This window comes from Acipenser ruthenus, chromosome 23 (assembly GCF_902713425.1).
Source record: "Acipenser ruthenus chromosome 23, fAciRut3.2 maternal haplotype, whole genome shotgun sequence".
NCBI classification, from domain to species: Eukaryota; Metazoa; Chordata; class Actinopteri; order Acipenseriformes; family Acipenseridae; genus Acipenser; species Acipenser ruthenus.
In genome coordinates, this window is record NC_081211.1 from 26,020,306 (window position 1) to 26,034,250 (window position 13,945).

Here is a 13,945-nt window from a genome sequence, read left to right on the forward strand (position 1 = left end):
TGTTGTCAGATCAGCACACTGTATCAGCATACCCCTATCTCTCTATACAGACTGTATCTCTGTTGTCAGATCAGCACACTATCAGCATACCCATATCTCCCTATACAGACTGTATCTCTGTTGTCAGATCAGCACACTGTATCAGCATACCCATATCTCCCTATACAGACTGTATCTCTGTTGTTAAATCAGCACACTGTATCAGCATACCCGTATCTCTCTATACAAAGACTGTATCTCTGTTGTCAGATCAGCACTCTGGTCTTCCAGCTGCTGACGGCGCTGCATGTCGCTGGAAATCTGCAGTTTTTCTGATCTGATTTCATGAACGTTGCTTTTTAAAGACTGGATCTGCTCCTGCTGATCTTGGATCGTTTTCCGCTTCAGCTCAATTCTGCTGGATGCTAAAGAAAGAACCCAATGTTACTGAAATACTAAATAACAGCCTATTGTACATTTTCAAGCAGTTGCCTCATTTTCAAGTTTTATTTTCCACAGCTCTCCAGTATCGATACAAACAATCCTACACATCACGGAACTGGTTTTGAGGCGGTATTATTGGCCTTACTTACCTACAGTACAAGTTAAATATGTTCCCCTGTGATTGTGCCTTCTATTGACTTACCTGTGTCCAGTTTAAGTTGTGTCTCCTGTTTCTCCTGGTTGACCTGCTGGACTGTGCGGCTCAAGTCCATCCCTTGGAGCCTGGAAGCCTGCTGAGCAATTCTCCGCTCCACATCTCTCAGGTCCATCTAACACAACAGATCAGGACATGCCAATGTTTTAATTGCAGATTGCTGCTACCTCATTAAAAGGAGTTTGAATTAAAACACCAAGTGATTAGGTACCAGGAAGCCACTTTTCATCTATAGCGTTATCTTTGTGACCAGTGAATAAAAAGCTAAGAAAATGGATTTTGAAATCTTGGCATGTTCTTCTTTAACCATTTAAACAAACTACTGTACAAACAGGATACTGATATGTGGAAACATAAATATAATCTTCCAGATTTAATACACTCTTGCTAATTTCAAAACACGAACTGTGCAAAAAATAAAATAAAAATTCAGAACGTCTCAAATGCTTACATTGTAAATGGCTTTTCCAGGAGAAGAGTGTTGCACGTATCCCATATCTTATTCAACAAAAAGAGTACATATTGTGCATTTGCTTATTTTACCTTACTAAACATTTGACTACTGGACTAGGACGTTTTGATCTGAATTGCTACAGTTAAGAATAAGAAGTGGACTTTTTGGTGTTTACTAAACGTCAATCTAGTGTACAGATTGTAATGGAAAGGCCATTTTGCTGGTGGCCTGTCCATGTTGACTTCAGGAAAATAAAATCATTACTTGAGTTTTTTTAGAGACATCTACAACATTTCATAATCGTGTACTTGTTTCATAAACAGAAAATGAAACCCAGAAAGTTCAGGAGTATCCCCACTTATTAAAAGGCCACCACATGACAGGATGTGGCTGCACGGCTGTCATTTACCGCCTATCTTGTTGAATTATATATAATGCACACAAAAAGCTGAGTGTCCAGAGTATTGGGGGATTTTATGCATGCCTCCCACACATGAATTCGTGGGTAAAAACCAGAAAACTCAATTGAAAAGAGTAAACCCGCTTCTATTTGTTCACAATTTCTATCTGGCCACCAGCAAAATGTGTCTCTTTGAAAAACTATATTTTTACCTGGTATCGGTCCATAAGTGAAATGTCCTGGAGACAAGCTTTTGCAGTCTCCTCTTCAGACATTAGGGTCGCTAGAAGTGTCTCCTGCTCCTCAATATCGTTCTTGAGACGCTCAATATCACGGTTTACATTCTGCACTCTGTTTCGTAGCTCAGGCAGGTCTTTTTCCTTTAACTCGGATATTGTTTGCCTTGGAAATAAAAGTGCATTATTATTTGAAGAACGTTACCCTTTGCAGTTTGAGCATTGAGCATTTTCCTTGTTTGTATATTACAACAATACCAAATATATATATATATATATATATATATATATATATATATTCGTTTCAGAGCACCTACTGAAGCTGATATGTGTATAATCTCCAACACAAGGAAGACACCTTGTGGCAGCAATTAAGCTTACAGTTTTCTTTCTTCTGCTCTCTCTACGCCTGTGTTTCCAGAAAGCTGACTCAAGGGCAAGCTGACATTTGTATTGGATCTAACACAAGGAGACCTCTTGTGGCTGTTATGAAGCTACTACAATTCTCTTTCTCATCTTTTATCAGCCCAATTCATTCATCACAAGGTTCTTATGACTGGACCACTGACTATTGTAATTAATATAAAATGGCTTGAAATGGGTTAATCTGGGTCCACCTGCTATATAGCAATTAAGGTATCAAATATAAAGAATTACTTTTGAAAATGGCTTCAAACTGTTGAAACTGTTCAATTCAATGTTAAATTAGTTACAGAAAGCAATTATTTACAAATGTGGTATATTATCTGATAACAACCAGGTTATCACCTATATTTGCGTATCAATTTCACCTATTGTTTGTTAGACCTCTACAAGAAGTCATTTTAGTGTAAATAACTTTGTACTAACTGATGTTTTTTTTTTAAATCATGCACACGTGCAGACCAGAAAGTTATGTTTTATGAGCACCACTGTATATTTTGAGATGTTTTTGGTTGCTGTGATCGTCACAGTGTGTACACAATATATTCACACGGCAGTGCATTTCAACCAGCGTTACCTTATAGGCTTGAGCGCCATCATCTCATCCCGTCTTTTTTCCCTTCTCTTCAGGTCCAGCTCAGTGTTCTTCAGTTTGTCTGGGACAAGGCGCAGCTTTGACTGCAAGTCATTGGTCACGTCTTGTAGCTCCGCCTCCGATGGGAAGGTCCTCTGGCAGACAGGGCAGCAGGGCTCCTGATCTTCAGTCAGCTGGCTAATAAACTGTGTGTACACAGCAGTGGCTCAAGCAAGCATGGCTTTAAACAGGAGGGAAAATAACAATTCAAAATGACATGTTTTACAGTTGAATGCGTTTCGGTCTACGTTTGAGGTGTCATTTTTTTAATAGAAAAAACGAAACATCCTCCTAATTTTAAAAATGACCTACAGGGGTGTGCAACTGTAACCAGGGGTGCACCTTGCACTTTTCCCCTCTGCAACTGCGAGTAAATAACTGGAAAAAAATCGCTGTAAAAAAATTAGTTGCAGAGGGGAAAGACATTACAGCTACTGGTGGTCATTTTTCAAACCACTTCACTTCATGAACTCATTTTTAAGGAGTAAGAAAAAAAAAAAAAAAAAGGTGCAGCAGATCCTGTGGTTGAACTGGGTCATGTTTGCTGGAATAGTTAGTAACCCTGTTAAAATACATATTAGGGCTGTCAAGAGATTAAAAAAATGAATCACGATTATAATCTCCCAATTACAATTTTTAATCTCAATTAATCTTGGTTTGAATCGCATATTTCATTGATACAATTACTGCATCCATCTCATTCGGGTTTGTTTTATTACTGATGCTATTATTATTATTATTTTAAAGGTCTTCTTATTACCTATAAGGCTTTATATGGTCTTGGACCTTCTTATCTTCAAGATCTGCTGACCCCATATGTCCCTGGTCGTTCCTGGAGATCGGAAACTGCTAATCTTCTGAGAGTCCCTAAAACTCGTTTGAACCCTGTCAGAGCCAGGGCATCAAGTTATAATGCCTCTCACCTTTGGAACTTGCTCCCGATTCATATCAGAAATACTAGCACAACTGACTTTTAAATCCTGTTTGAAAATGTCTGTTTATTTGTAGCTGGATTATATATTAGTCATAGGCTTTTTTATATTTCTTTTGTAAAGCTCCCTGGAATGCTTGCATGAAGAGCGCTATAAGAGAAATTTGTATTGTATTGTCATTGTATTATTATTATCATCATCATCATCATCATCCAAAAAACAACCCAGCATAAAAAAAAAACCTGTTGTCCTATATTGTTGCCCCTTCTTTATAGTTTTATATTTATTTATACAGAATTATACAGAAAAACTCTAGCATTTGCTGTTAAACTGTTTGAACCCACTGCTTAAATCACAATGGTGCCAGTTTATTACTCACCTTAATGCACTTCAGATTATACTGTATATTTTCTTATCAGTTTCCTTTAAAAGGGTATCCTTTACTCATGTTTTTCATTACCATTTAATGTAATCTCTTTTATTAATAACTTATTGTCTAAATAAAACAAAGAATTCATTAACAGTTACATTCTCCTTAATTGTAAATACTATATATATATATATATATATATATATATATATATATATATAAAAAATCTCAAAACAGGAAAGAAATGAATTATGAAAGTTTAAATGATAGGAAGGATGTATGCTTTTAATACTGCTGACCTACCTCTTTGCTTGGAAGACTTTTCAATGTCATCTTGCAGTTTAGTCAGGTCTGATTCAAAATCTTGACTTCCGCACACATTGAAAAGCTTCTCCTCGTAGTTCGCCAGCTGCTGCTCCTTTTGTCTGATCTCAGTGCTAATGTGACTTTTATTCTGTTCTCCTGAAGCCAAGTCCTTACTTTGAAAAAGGCAAATAGAAAACTGCTTTTTAGTAATTTATTGAATTCCTTAGTCACACGGTTTTGCAATTATTTAAGCTTTCTAAACCATTGTTGATTTTCTGAACCACCAACTAGAATAAATGTCATCAATATAAAATGTTATTTAATTAATCTAACTTGAAAAATAACTTGTGTGTTAAAGTTAAGAGCTTTTACTTCTTGTCCACTAGAGGGGGACAACAGTAGAAACCCTAACAATGAATAAAATGCATTAAGCTTATTTAAAAACTGCAGATTCAAATGACAGCACAAAAGCTACGTTTCTCATTTGATATATTAAAGGTGTTACAACATGTGGCACCAGATGTCTCAATTTTCTTTAATAATGAGAATATCTGTTCTTTGTTTGTATCAGTTACCAAAAATAACTTCAAAAGTAGAAGCAACTTATTCCGAAGTATATTTGTATAACAATAATTAATATACATTGGTTCAGTGGAATATGGTAAAGGGAGAACAGGAAAAGCAGTGGTCATTAATACACACAGTAACATCAAATACTAATAATTACAGAGCACAGAAATGTACTCACATTCCTTTCTTTCACAACAGAGAAAAAAAACTATATAATATAGAATTGTACACAATGACGGAAGGAGATTTTAGTTTCTGAACTTACAGTGCAGAGAAAAAGTTTGTGAACCCCTTAGGATTTTCCACATACTTCAAACCTAAAATGTTATTAGATCTTAATCTAAGTCCTAATAATAGATAAAGATAACCTGCTTAAACAAATAACACAAAAACGTGATACTTTTTCAACATTTATTTATCCACAAATGATTCAACATTCAATATCCATGTGTGAAAAAGTATGTGAACCTTTAGATTCAGTAACTGGTGGCACCCCCTTGAGCAGCAATGACTTCAACTAAGCGTTTCCTGTAATTGTTGGTCAGTCTCTCACATCGGTTTTGAGGAATTTTGGCCCATTCCTCCTTACAGAACTGCTTCATCTCGGTGACATTTGAGGGCTTCCTTGCATGGACAGCTCGCTTCAGGTTTTGCCACAACATTTCAATCGGGTTTAGGTCCGGACTTTGACTAGGCCATTCTAAAACGCAGAATTTCTTCTTCTGAACCATTCTTTTGTAGATCTGCTTGTATGTTTAGGATCACTGTCTTGCTGCATGACCCACTTTCGGTTCAGCTTCAGCTCACGGACGGATGGCCTAACATTCTCCTCTAGAATTTTCTGATACAATGCAGAATTCATGGTTGTGTCAATGATGGCAAGCTGTCCAGGTCCTGAGGCAGCAAAGCAGCCCCAAACCATCACACTCCCACCACCATGCTTGACGGCTGGGATGAGGTTCTTCTGTTCGAACGCAGTGTTTGGTTTTCGCCAAACATAACGTTTCTCATTGAGGCCAAAAAGGTTCTACCTTTGACTCGTCTGTCCAGAGAACATTGTTCCAGAAGTCTTGTGGATCATCTATGTGCTCTTTGCCGAACTTCAGACGGGCAGAAATGTTCTTTTTAGAGAGCAGTGGTTTCCTCCTGGCTATCCTTCCATGAACACCATTCTTGTTCAGTCTTTTTCTGATAGTTGAGTCATGAACACTCACATTAGCCAAGGCGAGAGTGGCCTGCAGATCCTTGGATGTTACTCTGGGGTTCTTTGTGACCTCCTTGATGATGTTCCGGTTTGTTCTTGGAGAGATTTTGGTAGGACAGCTCCTGGGTAGAGTGACTGTGGTCTTGAACTTTCTCCATTTGTAGACTATCTGTCTGACAGTGGATTGGTGGAGCCCCAAATCCTGAGAAATGGTTTTGTAACCCTTTCTAGACTGATGAGCATCAATAACTGTTTTTCTGAGGTCCTCAGAGATTCCTTTTGATCGTGGAATGACATGTTTCTACACACCAGTATGGTGAAGACCAAACTCACAAAGTTTCTGATCTTTATATACAGTGGGGCCTCCCAAAATCACCCTTGAAGATCTACCTAATTATTTAAACACCTGATTCTAATTATCCCCTTAATTGAGCTGATAAAACCAGGGGTTCACTTACTTTTTCACATACCCTGAATCTTAATGGCTCATTGTTTGTCTAATTCATATATCATTTTGTTTCAAAAGACATGGAATTGGTTAATATAAACCCTATTGGATATTTAAGAAAATCCAAGATTCAAGAAGGCTATCATGGTAAAACTATGGAATTTCCATAATTATCATTGGGGTTCACAAACTTTTTCTCTGCCTTGTAAGTGTTACCCACCTCAAAAGCCCCTGTTTGCACTTAACAGCAAAGCCAATTTCACTAAAACATGCTGCCCCAGTGTTTACAAATAGGATTTCGTTTTGGTTAAGATTGTTTCAACAAAAAAAAAATATATATATGCATTTCAGAGATGTGCTGTGAACGGAAATGAGGCAGACTTTTCTTAAAGTATGGTATCATCACACAATCTTATTTGTCACCCACGTGTCAAATGTCAAGGTACTTGCAGCAAACTACGTAGTGCATTTCCACTATCCATATATAGATTTTTAGAGAAGTATGCCCATTTGCAAATTCTAAGGTGCAATGGGTAGTCCCATCATGGCAGTGTTATGCTTTGGGGATTTCTTGTTGCACCAAGAAAATGTCAGTTTACAAACTTACACAACCATGACCGCTAATTTGACATAGTTCGTTGTGCACAATATCTGATTAGGATGAGCTGTTTTTTTTTTGTTTTTTTTTTAAATAAAAACAAACAAACAAATAAATGAATAAATAAATAAATAAATAAAATAAATAAAAACAGAAAACATATTCAGCAGCAAACTGGATTGTAACAACTGAATGTTTATTACGATGATAGTCAAGGTGGACAAGGGAGAAAATCTTTTATTTGTATTTACTTTGTTTATTTACCCTTACCTTTTTATTAGATTTACATTAATTTAAGAGTTATTCACATATATACATGTTTTAGCAATGGGCCTCTATAACAAACTTCATCCAAGGCTTTTTGGGCTCCGATTCCTGATTCCAGAGAAATAAAGTGACCCGCATTACACTGCTGTTGACCTCCACATGCTTTCGACTGGATAGTAATTCAAGTCTCATGAATATCAAGCGAGCCATAACAAAATGTAACCATGACCTTAACCCCAAAAAGCACTCAACCGTAAGCATTTCTTATTAGTAATTAATCATTAGCATTACAGTGCTCAAAGATGGTATAGTCAAATCAGAACATATGTAAGAACTTGTTCCTTACTTTAGTTTGTAAAGCTTCTCTCTTGTGTGGTTGATCCCCTTATTCTTTGCGTAGATCCAGTCCTCCAGCTGTTTTTTGTTCGGAAAATGTCCCAATAGGGACACGAGATCATCACTGTGCCTGGATTTGATTTTTCTGATTTGTTCATCCTTATCAGCCTATTATGCCACAAACATAACAGTACAAATTACAAGTGCAGGCAATCACAGATACATGGATTACAGCGAGGCAGGTTTAAGACTGAGATAAAACTGTAAGAAACTAAACCAAGTGGACAAAAGTTTTCCGGAACTGCCTTCTTCAGTGAACTAATGCTTTCTTTAGTCAAATGCTTTAATGCAATTTTAAACTTAGCTCAAACAATCTCCAGAAACATGAGGTGTGTTTAACTGTGCACTGTGATCAGCACTTACGGCACACATGCAGTGCTCTGCCTTTATAACGCAGTTGACAGCAGCCATAGTTAAGAGACTGTGCTATCTGACTTCCATCTTAGAATCAGAATTCTACTGCTAGTATAATGGCATTATGGGGTCAAATGAGAGCCATGACCATGTACTGCCTTCTAACCTGTTCTGCAATATAAAGGGCCACCTTATAAAGGGGGAGTACTGCACACTGCTGGCATACACTTTCTCTGAAGACATCTAGTTGTTTTATTTTTTTTTGGTACTGCACCTTATCTTTTTTTAGCATTTCCATTTGTGTTCTTGTTGTCGTGTGCATGTTTATCAGCTCCATCTCCTGATCCAGTTTGCGCTGGGCCCGGTCAAGCTCCACTTTCTCCTGCTGAAGTGCAGTAACCTCTGATTTTAAACTTTCCACACTGGAGCTCTCCACCACATTACCCAGCTCCCGCTCCTTGAGAAAAAAAAAAAAAAAAAAAAGATCAACGGAATCTTATTACAATCTTAAGTTATTCGGTTGACTAAACGTTATATCTTTTTTTTTCTGTGATGGATTCAACTGGTCAAAAATGTTTAATTTTCTTACTTACTGCTTTCACGAGTTCCTGCTCCAGCTCCTGCAGTCTGTCTGATGATCCCTCTAACTTCTGAAGCTCCGACTTGACAGCTTTCAGCTCCTGCTGCTTTTTGCTATGAATGTCCTGCTTCAGGTATATGGTTTGCTCCAGTCCCGTCTTTTTATCTCTTATCTCGTCGATAGATTGCTGTTTCATTGCTTCTTTCTCTCTGAAATCCCTCTAAAGACAAGCACAGAATTTCGTGACTTCAAACTTCTAGAAAACTATAGCAGAAGACACGTTTACAAGAAAATGTATCAATATGTCTATACTGCAATCTTAAACTTGCTATTGCTGTTTTTTCAGTAAAAGTTTTGGCCCACAGGGTGTTGGGGGGTGAACGTGAATATAGGTGGGCAATTTCAGTTACCAGTACATACTTGAAAAATAAGAAATGAAAAATTCCCCTTGACAGTTACTGATTTACACATATCAGACCTACTTTACCTGCAGTTAATACAGTTTAAGCCTAAGGGAAGTTCTGCATTATAGGATGGCCTGTTTGTTGCAATGTACAGTATGAATTGCAAATAATTAGAATTACCCTTTGTCTTAATATAACGGGACCGGAAATCTTTCAGCAATTCTGAAACTATTTCATATTGCATTTCTAATTTCTAATGCAACACCCATGCAAACAGGTAACATGACTTTGGATGTGGCTAGACTGACAATGTACAGTGTAGACTCCACACAGTCTCAAATCTCCATGAACAGTGTGGAAGGGATTCTCAACTCCAGTCTTCTGGAACCTGATCTAGTTTTTTATTTTTTTAAATGCCCTTCAATGGAATTCAAATCTTGTAAATCAATAATAGTCTGTATAAACATCATCAAAAAAGACCACAGCAACAGGATCCCGTCACCGAGCCCAATGACTGATTTAGATGAAGCCAGACTTAAAGAAAAGCACTGAAAAACATGAAAGATCACACCACATGTCAAGTAATAGCTATATCTAGAGAATGAATCTAGTGTGCTACGCTGGTATAAATTCGCTTGGAATATATACATTGATTTTCCAATTTTATCCAAGAACTCCTTATACACTCAATGCCCCTGTAGTTATCGCTCTATACACCAGATTCAAGTACAATACTGTGTGTTTATAGTGCAATGCCTAGAAATGAGTTTGTTATTTATGTTTGTCCTTTTATAATCAAATGAATACAATTGCCAAACTGTTCTAGTTCCTGTTCAGGCTCCATGCAAGAGACTATGATGATTCAGCAGTGACATGACAGAATAAACTCCAAACAAAACAACTGTTTAAAATGAAGTGCGCGTCGTCTTTGATGGAACTACCCTCTTAGTTGCAAAGTGTCCTTAAAATAGTATTAACAGGAATTTGTATTGCTATCGTTATTTTGGTTAAATATATATTTAAGTGCTTGTCACCTACAACAAGCTGTTTTAGAAGCTGCTGCCAAAGAGTTGCCTGGTGTTTCTGAGGCATAAGGTTCAGGTCTCAAATACAAAACTTACACCCTTCCTATTGCAACTCCTCACTAAAGTCTTACCATCATTTGGTTAGTCGCCTCCATTTCTTTTTCTTGCCTTTCTTTCACCTGTGCATGGAAACTTTTGAGCTGCCGCTCATTGAAAGGTGTTCTTTCATAACCATCCATCTCAAGGTGGGCAGCTAAAGACTGCACCAGGGAATCCCGAGTTTTAATGCTCTTCTGCTGACGGTCTGCTTGCAACTGTAGACGGCCTAACATGACAGAAATTCTATTATACAACCTGTCGTTAGATAATGTTCCACTATCTACAAAGACACATATATTTAATACATAAAGAAGCACATTATAAGTGATTATATTGCAGTGCTGTTTGAGTAAAGGTACAGTTACAATTACATTCAACACACTTACTGGTCCTGTTTCCACACGGATCGAAGGATATGTAAGGATATGGGATCAAATGTGTATCCTATAATATCGACATAAATCGGTATGATACGCTCTTAATTGTGCTTCTGGTTTATTTGCTCAGTACTTAAAACGTTCTCCGTTTTTGTACCTTGCTCTACCAACAGGTCAGACTTCTGTCGGTTTAGCCTCTGGCACTCTCTGCTGGCTCGCTCCAGTTCACGTTGACAATCATTTGATCGCCTTTCCTTCTCCCTCACAGTTCTCTGGTGATTCTGGTACATTTCTCTCAGCTGATCGTCGGTCCCTTGGAACACCTAACAGCACGGTTAAGACAACACAATAACTCAATCAATAATGCTTCACAGGACAATGTATATCCAGAAAGAAACAAGTATGTCAGTAATCTACACCTCCCACTCCATGGCTGTTAAATACACAATTAGAGCTAGAAGAAAGTCACTATCAGCTCAATAAAAACATACAATATAGTGTAAATATACAGCTTCTAAAAAGAGGCAGAGTATACGATTCTAGAAAATAATTAAATACACTATTCTGGGAGTGATTTTACAACAGACTTGCTACACCTTCCTTTTCAACAGGGTGGTTATAAACTTAGTTGCCCACTTTGCAAAGCTACTGGGGAACAACATGAATTGCAAAGCGGAGGCACTATGTTAGCTGGTTTCACAACCTCCTGCAAAAAAAGTCACAAGTCTGTATTTAACTGGTGTGACCGCGTGAGCCAAACTACCATCATGTATTCATTAGCTGATTGTGTTTATTCTACAGTCTTTGTAAATGCGCAAGAAGCTGCAGATGTCTGCACAAAGTGTGCACTGAGACACAATTTCCTAATTTCTATGAAACGTTTGTCACATTTACTCTCATCACCAGCTCTGTATTACTTATGTGCTAACTTAGATACCCTGAACATGCTCAATTACCTGGAAGGCTCATGGTTCTCGGCCCAACAATGTCACAAGTTTGACCAAAATACACATGCAGCTAAAAATTATTAGCTGAAGATGAATGTGATGATAGAGACCTAATCTTTAACGATCAGTGAAGGGATGCTTTCCTGTTACTCAATACAATAATAACACCAGACCTTAACAAAGCAACACATTAGAAAGGGTGAAGCTATCTAAGCAATGCCTTATTTGGCCTGTATCTTCTATTTTCATGAACTCAAATTACTGAAGGCACTCTCATAGAAACGTCGATGAATTGCCCTTTCATTGTCGTATTTGTTTGACAGAGCTGCTCCGTGAGCTCAACGGTGGATCCCCGTTGGTGTCTCTCCATTGGTGTCTCCTCCTCTCACTTTGGTTTGATTCTGGTGCATGGGAAATACCATTTAACTAATTGAGGGGAGGATGTCTATGGCTACAACACACTGGCTCTCACAAGAAGAAAGCGTTGGTTGTGTAATAGCTCATTTTAACTACAAAACTACAAACCTTTTCAAGTTCCCTGTATGACAATGGGGTTTCTGAGCATCTACTGCTATTCAGACAAATTACCTATTAGCAGTTTTACTTGGTAACTTTGGTGGTCTAAACAGAGAGATTTGCTGCACATTAAAATTATGGGTTTAATCTGTGATTGACAAAGTAGTTTGTACCTGCTCCATTTTTTCCTCCAATTCACAGTTGTCTTCCTCCATTTGCTTCTTCCTGCTGTCCAGCGCTTTTATATCATTATCGAGCTTCATCACTTTGACCAGGTTTTGGTCAATGTCTATCAGACGGTTCTAAAGTTGGTGGGGAGGGGGCAAAAAAATATATATATACTGTATATATATATATATTAAATATTTATAAAACATGAGTGGTTTTAATAGATTAGGTTCTGACCAGCTATTATCTGATGACTTAAAACATGGTCAAGGGAATTACTTGGAACATCTGGGTATGTGCATAGTCCTTACATGCAAAAATGTTTGAATATTTTTCACCTTGCACATTTACAAAGTGTTATATTTTTGCCATTGTGGGTTTTTATTGAAGTGAATGTCAACTCCAGCTGCCCGTACTAATTAGTGTTACTATAGTGAAACACAGTATACAGGCCCTCATTAGCCAAGATCTATCGTATAGGATTCATGGTTTGTGGCATTTTTCGGAATGTTAAGTGGTTGCTGTGTTTGCCAACACGAGTCGTTGTACCTGGTCCTGTCATTGCTTTGTGTTTCAATGATATTCACTTGATTAGCACTAAGGAAACACCGACAAAAGTCCCTGGCCTTCAAACCGTAAACTTGTTAAAAAGGAGACTCATACTTGAGATGGTGCGAAGACAACACCAAGTGTGTGCGTGCGTACGTGTGTGTGTCAAACAAATCATGTCTCATATTAATCCGGAACATTTACGTGTTTAAAATATCAGCATTTTCCAAACGGAGACTGCGAAGATGGGATTCATGTTCTGGTAAAATTAAAAAAAGGTATACAAAACTTGTGAAAAAAAAGCTAAATTCTGACATTAAAGATCTGATATAATCTGTTGCATTAATAGCTTCCTTTGGGCTTTTTCTTTGTTCCTGTGAGACTTATTTATCTTACTCATGTACACACTGTGATTTTAGTTTGAAATTATTGGGGTTTTCCTTATTTCAAGTGCTACACTACATTACATAATGTATCACTCGCTTAACTGATATGTAAAAAAAATGTCTGAAAACTTTGTAAAGTATTAGAGAACATGGTTCATAATCATAATGATGAGAAATGTGGGCAACTGTCTTTAATAACTGAAGGATTTAGAGATGTAATCTTTAATCAATGGTCACGTTTCACACCAGAACTATTCAAAACCTGTCAGTGGTGACACCCTTAGTGCACAAAAAAAGGGATTTACCTCTATGGGTTGAATTTTACTCTCTATAGATTGCACGTTTTCTATCGATGCTGCTAGTTGGGATTCTTTGCTGCTGAGCAGGTCCTGTATTTCTTGTGATTTTTCCTTGTTTTGCTTGAGGTATTTCAGCTCTGTCTGGCACTCTCTCACAAGATGGCCTTGCTTCTGACGTACCTGCCGCAGCATCTCTAAAGCTTTGATGTATCTGAAAGAAAAAAGAAAGCATTTTAAATGAGGAAATTGTGCCAGATTTCTGCAAAACAAAGCAATTACATTGCCTCCATTTTTGCCTCTTTTCTAACATGACCTTCTGAGTTCCCTTACTTTTCAGGGAACTGAAACCGTATTTCCTTATTGAGG

The 13,945-nt window shown here is 37.5% G+C and overlaps 1 pseudogene; it reads right to left on the bottom strand.

Annotated features, from left to right (window-relative positions):
- Window positions 1-13,945, bottom strand: part of LOC117413377 (DNA repair protein RAD50-like) — a 28,290-nt pseudogene that overhangs the window by 9,794 nt on the left and 4,551 nt on the right.